The sequence below is a fragment of the Helianthus annuus genome, chromosome 4 (genome assembly GCF_002127325.2).
Source record: "Helianthus annuus cultivar XRQ/B chromosome 4, HanXRQr2.0-SUNRISE, whole genome shotgun sequence".
Taxonomy (NCBI): domain Eukaryota; kingdom Viridiplantae; phylum Streptophyta; class Magnoliopsida; order Asterales; family Asteraceae; genus Helianthus; species Helianthus annuus.
In genome coordinates, this window is record NC_035436.2 from 172,216,585 (window position 1) to 172,227,637 (window position 11,053).

The window sequence follows — 11,053 nt, forward strand, 5'->3', positions numbered from 1 at the left end:
TTTTGCAGTTGGGCCTTTCACCAGCCTGCCCATCTTTCTTTGTCTCAGCCCCTCTCTTGCCGTCACCGTTTCCACGGTGCTTCTTCCCTGATCTTCGTGAGGTATCATCCTCACGTTTTCTCTTCTCAGCCTCCTTGTTCCTTAGTGTCCTCATACGGACAGCGTCTAAGGTGAGAGACAAGGAGAGGTCAGTAACTGACCTGAAGGTCGTCGGCCGAGAGGCCTTTACACTCGCCTTTATCACGGGCTCCAAGCCCCCAATGAAACGGGCAATTCTTCGAGGTTCTGGGGTCACAAGGTATGGGACCAGACGAGACATTGTATTGAAACTCGTCAAATATGCCTGGCAGTCCAGGTTCGTCATCACCAGTGACACAAAGTCAGCCTCGATCTTCTCAACCTCATGCTGAGGGCAGTAGTTTTCCTTAATGAGAGCAATAAATTCCTCCCATGTCATCTTGTACAAAGCAGACTTACCAGATGCCTGCACCAACGCCCTCCACCATGCCAGGGCCTCGCCCTTAAATGACTGAGACACATACTTCACCACATCCCTCTCTGCACACCCGCTGATGTCCACAATAGTGTCCATCTCATCTAGCCAGGTGATACAATCCACAGCACCTTTCTCCCCTGTAAATTCCCGGGGCTTACAAGATACAAAGTATTTGTAGGTGCAACCCTTAGCATTTGATGCATCAGTATATTCTCTATCGCGATGAACGCTGTTCTCAGTGGAAGAGTGTTTGTCGTCATCTTTCTTGGGTTGAGAGGGTGGTTTGGAGTGTGTCTTTGGTTTAGAGGGTGGTTTTGACACGGTTCTGCCTTGAGACTCAGTATATTGACGATCAAGAGCTGCCTGAACAGCATTGTCAATCAGAGCCTTCAGTTGTGCGCCTGTCAAATGCACTGGCGTATTGTCGTAGTCATCATCATTAGTATGGCTATTTTCTCCGTTGGGATCCGCCATTGTAACTTGAATCTGTTACAGAAGATAACAAAATTTTATTCAGGAGATTATTATATAATTGTCTTTTATGACAATTTGTCAACCATGGTACAGAGACCATATTTGGTTAACTTATTATTTCATTACATATTAGGATTTGAATATATCCTATTTCAGCTATATAAATAGTATTGGCGGCATAAAGCCTAATCACGAGGATGTTTTATAATTTTAGCCGAGATTTCAGAGAATCAAAGGCATAGAGATTTGAACCGTAGTTCTTTTCTCTCTTTCTGACAGGGAGTCATAGACCACCACTGCCTTTTGTCGTTATAATACAATTATTACGGCCCATAGGCACTACACCTCTAATGGATGTTTTAATATGGTTGGCCCGTAGGCACTACATCTCTAATGGATGTTTTAATAAGGTTGGCCCGTAGGCACTACATCACTAATGGATGTTTTAATATGGTTGGCCCGTAGGCACTACATCACTAATGGATGTTTTAATAATATTGGCCCGTAGGCACTGCATCACTAATGGATGTTTTAATAAGATTGATCACCTTCATTGGTGATTTAACCCACGATTTATAAATCATTAGTTGGGTTTTGAAATCCTTAAAGGATTATTGTATAAGAATGACGTGCGTGATTTTAACGAATCACATCTGCCATGATTGTTAACATGCGTACAGAGGTTAACAGGGAATCAGAATCTTTTTAATTAGGTCGTACCATCTTGACTGGATCTTAAAAGACACCAAGCTAGGTTTCACCTTTTAAGATTCTTTATCTAGGCAGATCAATATAAAAGGAATGGTTTTGATTTATTTTATACATATTAAAACAAAACTCATAACATACATTCCATAATCTCAAATACAATTACATATTGCCCTAAACGGGTCTTTCAAATAGTACATACCTCCTTAGAGGTATAAAATAAGTGACAAGTCCACGCAGGGACTAACATAATGGTAAATGTCCATGCAAGGACTTAAAAGATAAGTCCACGTAGGGACTGAAATACGATAAGTGTCCACCCAGGGACTTATTTCAAGGTAGAAATTACATTAGTACAACTATTAAGGGCTAATGGTCACGTTTCTTCTTTTTGCCCTTTAGTAGGTTCGCCAAGCCTTTGAGAAATCCTCGGTGGCTTTTCTTCTCTTCCTCGAACTCTCTCCCCACACGATCTAGTCGATGGAGTATTTCTTCCTGTTCAGGAGGAGAGAAACGTGGTTGTGGCACTTGATGCGGAACTGGAGGTCTGGGAGGTATTGGATACCCATGAGCTGAGTAGTCCGGTGGTCCCATGTTTCCATGTGCTCCGTCAGGGTAGCGCGCATTATATCTTGCCGACACCACATATGGGTCGCGCTCATAGCCGTAGTTGTATTGTGCTTGTGACGGTTCGAACGGGCTGTAAGTCGTTGGACCCGTGTAAGCAGGTATGGGTTGGTCATACCCAAATGGTGGCGAATTTTGTGCAGCTGGTGCGGAGTTCGCCTCCTGTATAGGACTTGAAGGTCCTTCTTCTTGTAGTGGCGGATAGTGGCTACTACTAGAATGTCGAGGAGTGCTGAAGTGGATACCCCCTCCTCCTCGTGTAGACATACGAGCATTTGTCCTCCTACGCCTTGGCGGATCAGGTATTACTGGTTGCGCCGGTGGCGGAGGTGGTGGCGTAACTGCCACAAAGCGTGAATCCTTAGAGGGATCCTGTGGATGTCGTGGTTGTTGAGATGTCTGTTGAGGTGGCGTGTAGTACCACTCATGTCGGTCGAACAACGCTTGGAAACTGTCTGGTCCCTGGTAGGGTGTGCCATGGAAGGATGACCCATCAGAGACTTCTATCGGATGCGTGGGCGTACCACGCGCAGGTTCAGTTGGATCAGTATCTTCATCCATATGGTCCTCGGAGAAATGATCTTGTGGCCCTAGTGGAACAAAACCTGAAGGTTCCTGTATGTAGTCAGCTGGATTAAACTGACCTATGTAGTATGGAGTAGGGTCGTCGTAATTTCGGTGCGATACCGAACGTTGTAGAGGTATGAAGGAAGGTTGTGGGTTGTTGGGATCATTCTCTGAGTTTGGCCCAAAGGAGTGCCGGTAGGATGGCGTCGAGCTGTGTGAGGTGGAATGCCTCGCGGGTTCGTAGAGATCTCTTCGTCGTTGTGGCTCTTCGCTCCGTGTCATCGAAGGATGTCTTGTACCAGATGGTCCAGCTTCGTTATCGTGATGTGTCACGACTTCTCCTCTGCCTCTTCTTCCCCTTCCTCTTCCTCGGAATATAACAGGTGGCATTTTCCTGCTTTATAAATCTTTAAATTCCAATAATAAAAGAAAAGACAAAATTGGAATAACAATTCGAATTTGTCCTAAGTTCTTGTCTAGACTCAAGTATGTGCAATTGTGTCACTGACATTAAACACAATAGGATAGTGTTTAATTCACTCAATGTTGGCTCTGATACCAACCTGTCACACCCCGATTTCCACGTGTCTCACCAGTGGGCCCGGTGGGGGATTACCGTGACGATGTTGGCAACAATATAGTCAAACCACACAATTATATAATGCACAGCGGAAGCTTAAGATAAATATATAAACTTCAACCTCTGGTTGTAATATCAAATGTATTACAGAAGTTGAATATATCCACAGCGGATCAAAATAATAAAATATTGTTCATTCAGATGCAGCATCGAGTTTGCGAGACTATGTACGATGCTTAGGACGCCTATACCAGCCCATTTCGTATAGTACCTGCACTTAATCTTTTTGGGGAAAATACGTCAGTTTACACTGGTAAATACATTCAACTGACACATTTGAAAATGTTTATTTAAAATTGATTTGAATGCACAAGGCACAAACTCTTTTATAACTTGGGAAAATTATTAAAATCTTGTGAATGTTTTACATGTTCTTTTATGCGTTCAGTAGCCCGGGTCGTGCCGGGTTAAAGATTTATAGACACACCACATTGCGTAAAACCGTAGTATAAAAACCAACGGCTACGTCTTTTAATTTAATGTCGACAATATATACCGGGTGTACGCCTACACCGGGATGTCGATGGTCGTGGCCATTTCGTAAAATGATGCCAAGGATATCCGGGACAACGGTCATTAAACCCCCCAAAGGCTTTTAAGAAACAAAACTGTTTAAATGAGCCGATCATATTATTTAATTAACCACCTAAGCGATGGAAAAACATAATGCTCAATCAAGCGGTATTAATATACCGTAACCCAAGCCCATATAGGGGAAATAAGTTAAAGTATTTACCTTTGCAAGTATATTTCCTTAATTTGGATTAAATCACCGATAGCTTTTACTGGGGCTCCTAATCTGGAACGAAGGTTTTAATTAACCTCTTAGAATCCTAACGAGTCGTTACAATGGCCGTAGCCTAGACCGGTTGGTTTTGATATGTGAATATGGTTTAATCGCGTGAAAAGGCGAAAACCGAGAATGGAGTGTGATTCTGACCCAACAAGTTCAGAGACTTGTTTTATATGGGTTTATGGTTCACACTCTGGAATTTGGGGTTCAAATAATATAATTTGACCCGTATCGGCTAATTTATGAAAACTAGTTTCATAAGCCGAACCGTGCGCGCAATAGGCGAAACGGTTAACCATGAGAGTCGTACGCCTATTTCCTAAGTCAATATGCCTTAAAGAGGTTGTGGTATCAGTAGGATACCTTCCGTGATGCCCGTAACGAGTTTTAGTTAATATTACGCCCCGTAGGGGCTTTTGGTCATTTTAAAGACTTTTAAAAGAGCTTTTCGAGTTCTACTGGAAATCTGAGTTTCCCGAACAACTTATAAAGCTTAAAATACTTTATTTATTATTTAAAATCAGTAGAAACTGGAATCGGGTCAAAAGACCTTGTAGAACTCATGTTTTGGCCGAAAAGGGCATATTCGGTATTTACCGAACCGTAGCCATAACCGCAGGTTATGAGCGAGGTAAAAATTATTAAAAATCTTTAAAATTCCCAAAATATTATTTTAATGCAGTGGGTAAAAGTTTTGGTGTCGAAATCTTGGTTTAGATAGGCGTTATGCTAATTGCGCCGTTTATTACAAAAGTTTACTTTAAATGCGCCATTTAGCATAACTCTCATTCTAGACCTCGGATTGACGTGAAACTTTAAGGACATGTTTATAATTTAATAAGCAAGGTTCTGGTCCGTTCACGTGTCCGAAATACTCGTTTTATTTTCAAAATGGCGTTACGGTCAACTTTTAGGCGATTAACGGAAATGCGTAAAAGACTCGGATAACTCATGAACCGATCACAGAGGTTTATACCCTCATGTAACCTGGTCCTAAGAGAGTCCTAAGGTATGTCTATACCTTACTAAAACGGGTCAGAACTGAAGTCAATGCAAAAGTCAAACTTTTGCGACATTCGGCTCCGAACCGGGTCAATATAGCAAATGGTCGATTCAAACGAGCGCAAACAAGTTTATATACTTAATATCATATTTTATGAGTGTCAAAACAGGTTTCTTAGTATGTACATTACAGATTATGCATAAATCGCTAAAATAGCTTTCTGTTGACTTTTTAAGTGCGTGTTTGACTCGATATTTGACATAGTTAGAGTGGTGATCAGGGGGAACCCTTTTAGAGGTTTATTACCCACATAAATACCAACTCAAAACCACTTTCGATTCGTCATAAGACTGAACCATTTGCAAGTTATTGTAATGACAACCGTTAGTTACGACGGTTGTGTTTTTAAGCTATAACTATGGAAATGCAAGACCATATTGATTGTGAACGACTTACAGAAGTTGTTTCTTGCTTATAGAGCAGAGATGGATGCTTGGGAGCTCCTTAGAATGATCAGAGAAGTTGATTTGTGTTGTGTGAATGTTATGAGCCAAATGTGGCTATTTATAGTGAAATTTGGGCTCTAGGATCATTACAACTCATGCTACACTGAGCATGGATGATGGGCAGGTGCCCCTAAGTGGTATGGGTCGAGTAGGGGGCGCCCATGCCTCATTGATTGAGGTTTTGATCATTCACAAGCTCAAAAGGCAAGTAGTTACAAGCTTTCTGCATCTGGGCGTCCCACGCGGCCCGCATGGGAGTTCCATGCCATTTTAATGCGGGCCGCCTGATATTCAAATATCAGGCGCGTATAATAGGAGGCTCGCGGCCCGCCTCAACTTATGCTTAAACTTCACGCGGGTCGCGAGAGGTTGAAATTTCAGAAATCTTAAATCTTTTGAAATGATTACAAAATCCTGGTAATTAATAACGAAATCTTTCGTAATTATTAACCTGCCCTTTCGGGTTTGAAGGGGTAACTTTGCGGTTTGGCCCTCGGTTATTTACCGATAGGGGCCTCGTGTTATTTACCCGCATTCTTAAGTCCCCGGTTAGTTTATTAATTATTTGGAAAGCCTTAACTTTCACTGTTGACGCTTTTAACCCTTCTCATACGAATTTGAGTATAACTCTCTTGTTTTAAGACGGAACTCCGCGGAATTTGTACAGTATATTCTAGTGAGCGTATAATACTGTTACGAAGCCTTGGGAACGTTAAAGGGTCACTCAGAGGTATAATTAAACATGTTGACACAGTTAACCCCTGTAGCTCGTAATCTCTCACTTTCTTCCGCGTTTCGCTTCCGTACGATCTATGATTTATTCGTTTGAAGGTACAAGCGTTATTTAGGGTTACTATACAGTATATTTACCCTTGTTGACATTTATAACCCTCGAATTTATATACTTTCAAGGTTTGTCAAAATTAGTCCTTTATTTTATATCAATGCCTCGTGTAAACAAATGACACGTGTTAACACATTATTGGACGCAAAAATTCGAGGTGTTACAAGCATGCCTTATTAAAATTCCATTTATATACAAGTTCACATACCTCATGGGAGATCACTCAACACTCGGCCGAAGGTGTATTTTTTTTTTAGTGAATCACTCGAGAGCGACATGGAACTTACGCCTTCCATAGGCTTGCCAAGCAATCAATCCTCCTCCTTTTTAACTTTTTACCTTTGTAAATATCAAGAGGACTTTTTGGGTGAAGGGTTAGGCTTGGGTTAAAGGTGGGTGGTTGGGTTAGTGGTTAGTAAAAGGGCGAAAATCGTAAAAAGCGTCGGTTTTCGTGACACACCTTGTTTTTAGTGACTCTTTATTTTGAAGTATTTCTCCAAACAAGCTTTTATATAGCTTTTGTTTGTTTTTGACTTCATCATATATATATATATATATATATATATATATATATATATATATATATATATGTATATTTTGGAAAGTCACATAAAATAGCGATCTTACGAAAAACCGAGCTTGTTACTAAAATAAAGGGTGAAAAATAAAAAAGGGTTTTTGGTGGGTAAAAGGGTTTTAGGGTAATGAAATGAAAGGTTTAGGCTCAAAGGGGCTAACTAGGGGGATTTTGGGTAGGTGGTAAAAAAAATGAAAAATAATGGTGTAGAAAAAAAAATATGGTTAGTCCTAATGCCTCCATCACTTACTTACTTGGGTTTAAGTTGGTAAGGACCGGGAATGTATCGTCGTGGCAAGTTCTAGAGTTGTAAGAACCAAGCGGCTATTCACACAAGAAACGAAAAATGAGCATTTAGTCTAAAGATGTATATTTGTATGCTCAATAAAGGCTCAAAACTCACTTTTGTGGGAATGGGTTTTTAATGCGATCAAGTATATATAATCGAATTTTTAACTAGACTTGTTATGCCGTTTCGTAATTTTCTTATGTTGGTGCTTTGTTATCACGACGCTATCGGTTGTAAATTTGTAAAAATATAACCTTTTTAGAACTTGTTATTCCCAAATTAAACCAAGACAAGTAAGAAAAACGAAAAGTTTTTGAAAAAAAATTTGGGGTGTTTAGCGGTTCCAATAGAGTTTTGTGTAAGCCTTGTAATTAGGATTTGCAAAATTCAAGGTTTTAGCATCCCCCCCACACTTAAATTACACATTGTCCTCAATGTGTCCTAAAAATAAGATTTTCGGTTGATTAGAATGTGTAAAAGTGGGTTAAAAAGCAAAGATTTATGTTACTGGCAGCCTGGACACGGCCCCGTGTCCACTGGACACGGCCCCGTGGCGAACTGCCAGTAATGAAAACTTACAGAGGATGAACACGGGGGCGTGTCCACTGGACACGACCTCGTGTCTGGCAAATAATTGCAGGTCAGTAACCAAACAGCAGATCTGGGAGATGAACACGGGGGCGTGTCGGCTGGACACGTCCCCGTGTGGACAGTCTGTGAGCCTGAAAAACAGGTTTTGTCTCCCGGTTTCTCCATTTTGGGGCTGCAAGTGCTAAGGTTTAGCACTCTAACCCTTGCATTGTACCTGTTTAATCACTCAATACCACACCAAGCAAACATAAAACATCCTAATTTACCAACGTCAATTGTCTCCAAGCATAAAGTGAAAATAAAACGAAATAAAAAAAACAGTTAAAGAAAGTAAATTGTTCAACAAGCGGCACGCAGGCCGTAAATTGTTCGATAGAGAAGGGTACTTAAACCTGTGGGCTCATCACCAACCTGCCCCTTGTTCCTTCAAACCTCTTACTCCATGTTTTCATCGCTATCTCCACCTCCACCCCCATGTCCCGCCATATACTCCCGGATACTGCCGATATCATCTTGTATATCGTTGATGTTGCGCTCAATAGCTCCGACCCGGTGGTAGGTGTTGTTGGAGAGATTGTAAGCGTTCCTGGTGCACATGAGGTTTTCCTGCAAAAGATCATGTAAACTTTGAAAGTTAGGAAAACCGCCTCCTTGTGAAGAGGATTGACCCGGATCGCCATGGGGTTGGTACTGGTATTGGGGAGGTGGTGCATGAAGAACTAGAGCCTCCTGCGGGTTCCATGCATAACCTTGCGTCCTTTGAAAGCTCACCGTCCCGTCTTCTGCCTCATAAAGCAAGTTCATGGCCCGGCAAATGTGGTAGTCGACTCGTCCCGACCATGGACTTCTTTGAAAGGACCTTGGAATGTTCGTGAAGTGCTTGAAGAGACGGTACACCCATCCCCCAAAGAAGATAGGTGTTGGAGCTCTAGCAAGGCAGTTGAGATGCATGTTTCGCAGTAGGAGATGTGGAACATCGAGAGGCTTTTGGTTGTGGACGCAGTGAAGGACAACCAAATCTTTCAACCCCACAACGCCACTACTGTCGTGACGCTGGTTCAGCGAGTAAGTGAGGAGCCTGTGAATGTAGCGGTATAGCGGGTCCCTCAGTTTGGTGCTTTTGGTGCTGCTAGGGTTGTAGATTCCTTCACCTATTTGAGCCCATGCGGCTTGGCGTTCGGTTTCATCCAAGTCTCGTAGCCCCCCAGTATTCTCTTCATTTCTCGATTCCTCTTCATCATATAACCCTATGATAGATCCAAACTGTGACATGGAGATTGAGTACGTTGTCCCTCCAGATCGAAATGTGACCCCCTCATTGTCAAACGGGTCACACCTTGAGTTGAAAACGAAAGTACTGTAAAACTCCATTGTGCATTGATGCACCGACCGAAGCCGGGTGTTCAATGCAACTGCAAGTGGCCCTCTCACGATGTTGTTGAATCGGTCAAGTTGATTCACCATGGTTAACAAGTCGGTACATGCCCGCCTAGGGTACTCCTCCGGTCTTGTTTGTAGTATCTCATACCGCGCCCTAGCGTCAAGTTCGCTTGCGTTGAACCTTGTGAATTTTGACATCTGAAAGAATACATTAGAAGTTAGTATGAAACAAGGATATTTGGGGTGAAACTGCAAACAGTGGGCTGGACACGGCCCCGTGTTCAGCGGACACGGCCCCGTGTCCAGGCGTCTGTAACCCAAAAAGTTCATTTTTCGTCCCGGTTTCGAAAACCTGAAAATTTTTAGCCCAATAGTAGCGGTTTCCCCCGAAAATGAAACCCTAAGTGTCGTTTTTCCCAAAACAAACCGTTTACCCTTCCAATTTCGTGTTTTTCGGTTCAAAAATAAGGGTTTGGGGTTTTAGTGGAAAATCGAACGAATCTATCAACAATACATGTTTATTTACTTTCTACTACACTAATCTAAACTAATACTAATAGATTTCATCAAAAATTTGAAGTCCGATCCGGATGAACACGAAGAACCCTAGATTTTTCCCCAATTTTTGATGTTTCAACTACATGCAAGTAACTAATCTAACTACTAAAGATGATAGAATCATACCTCGATGTTGTTAAACTCGGTAGTGACGTCGGAAATCTGTGGAAAATCGTCTGAAACCAGAGCGTTTTCGGCAATACGGGGCGTGTGGAATGAGGTAACTGTTATGAAAAGAGGGTTTTATCCCGACAGTTGCCTCGACACGGCCCCGTGTCCAGCGGACACGGCCCCGTGCCGAGCAAAGTTTTTTTTTTATGTGCTCGTGTGCATTCCCCTTATTTCCGAAAATGGCTAGAAGACTTACCGGTTTTTAAACGTACACTTACCTGTTCGTAACGTGTCGGGTATGAGTTTATTCGTTAACCGTTTGAAGTGAGATCTCCTCTTCCTCATCCTCAATGGATCCTCGGTAGAGTTTTAGGCGTTGGCCATTGACTTTGAATGGTATCCCATTTCGAGTTTTAATTTCTACTGCACCGTGCGGAAAAACATGGGTGACGGAAAAAGGTCCTGACCACCTAGATTTTAGCTTACCTGGAAATAATCGAAGTCGTGAATTAAACAATAGAACCTGATCTCCTACCCGAAATTCATTAGATTTAATATATTTATCATGTAAATTTTTCATTCTTTCCTTATAAATTTCGGAGTTAGAATATGCATAATTCCTTAGCTCGTCTAATTCATTTATTTGACAAAATCGATTTTTACCGGCAGTTTCTAAATCTAAGTTCACATTTTTTATTGCCCAGTAGGCTTTGTGAGCTATTTCTACTGGCAAGTGACAACTTTTTCCATAGACAAGCTTATATGGGGTTGTGCCTATAGTGGTTTTATAAGCAGTTCGAAAAGCCCATAAAGCATCGTCTAATTTGTCGGCCCATTCTTTTTTATTTATTCCTACGGTTTTTTCAAGTATTCGTTTTAAACCTCGATT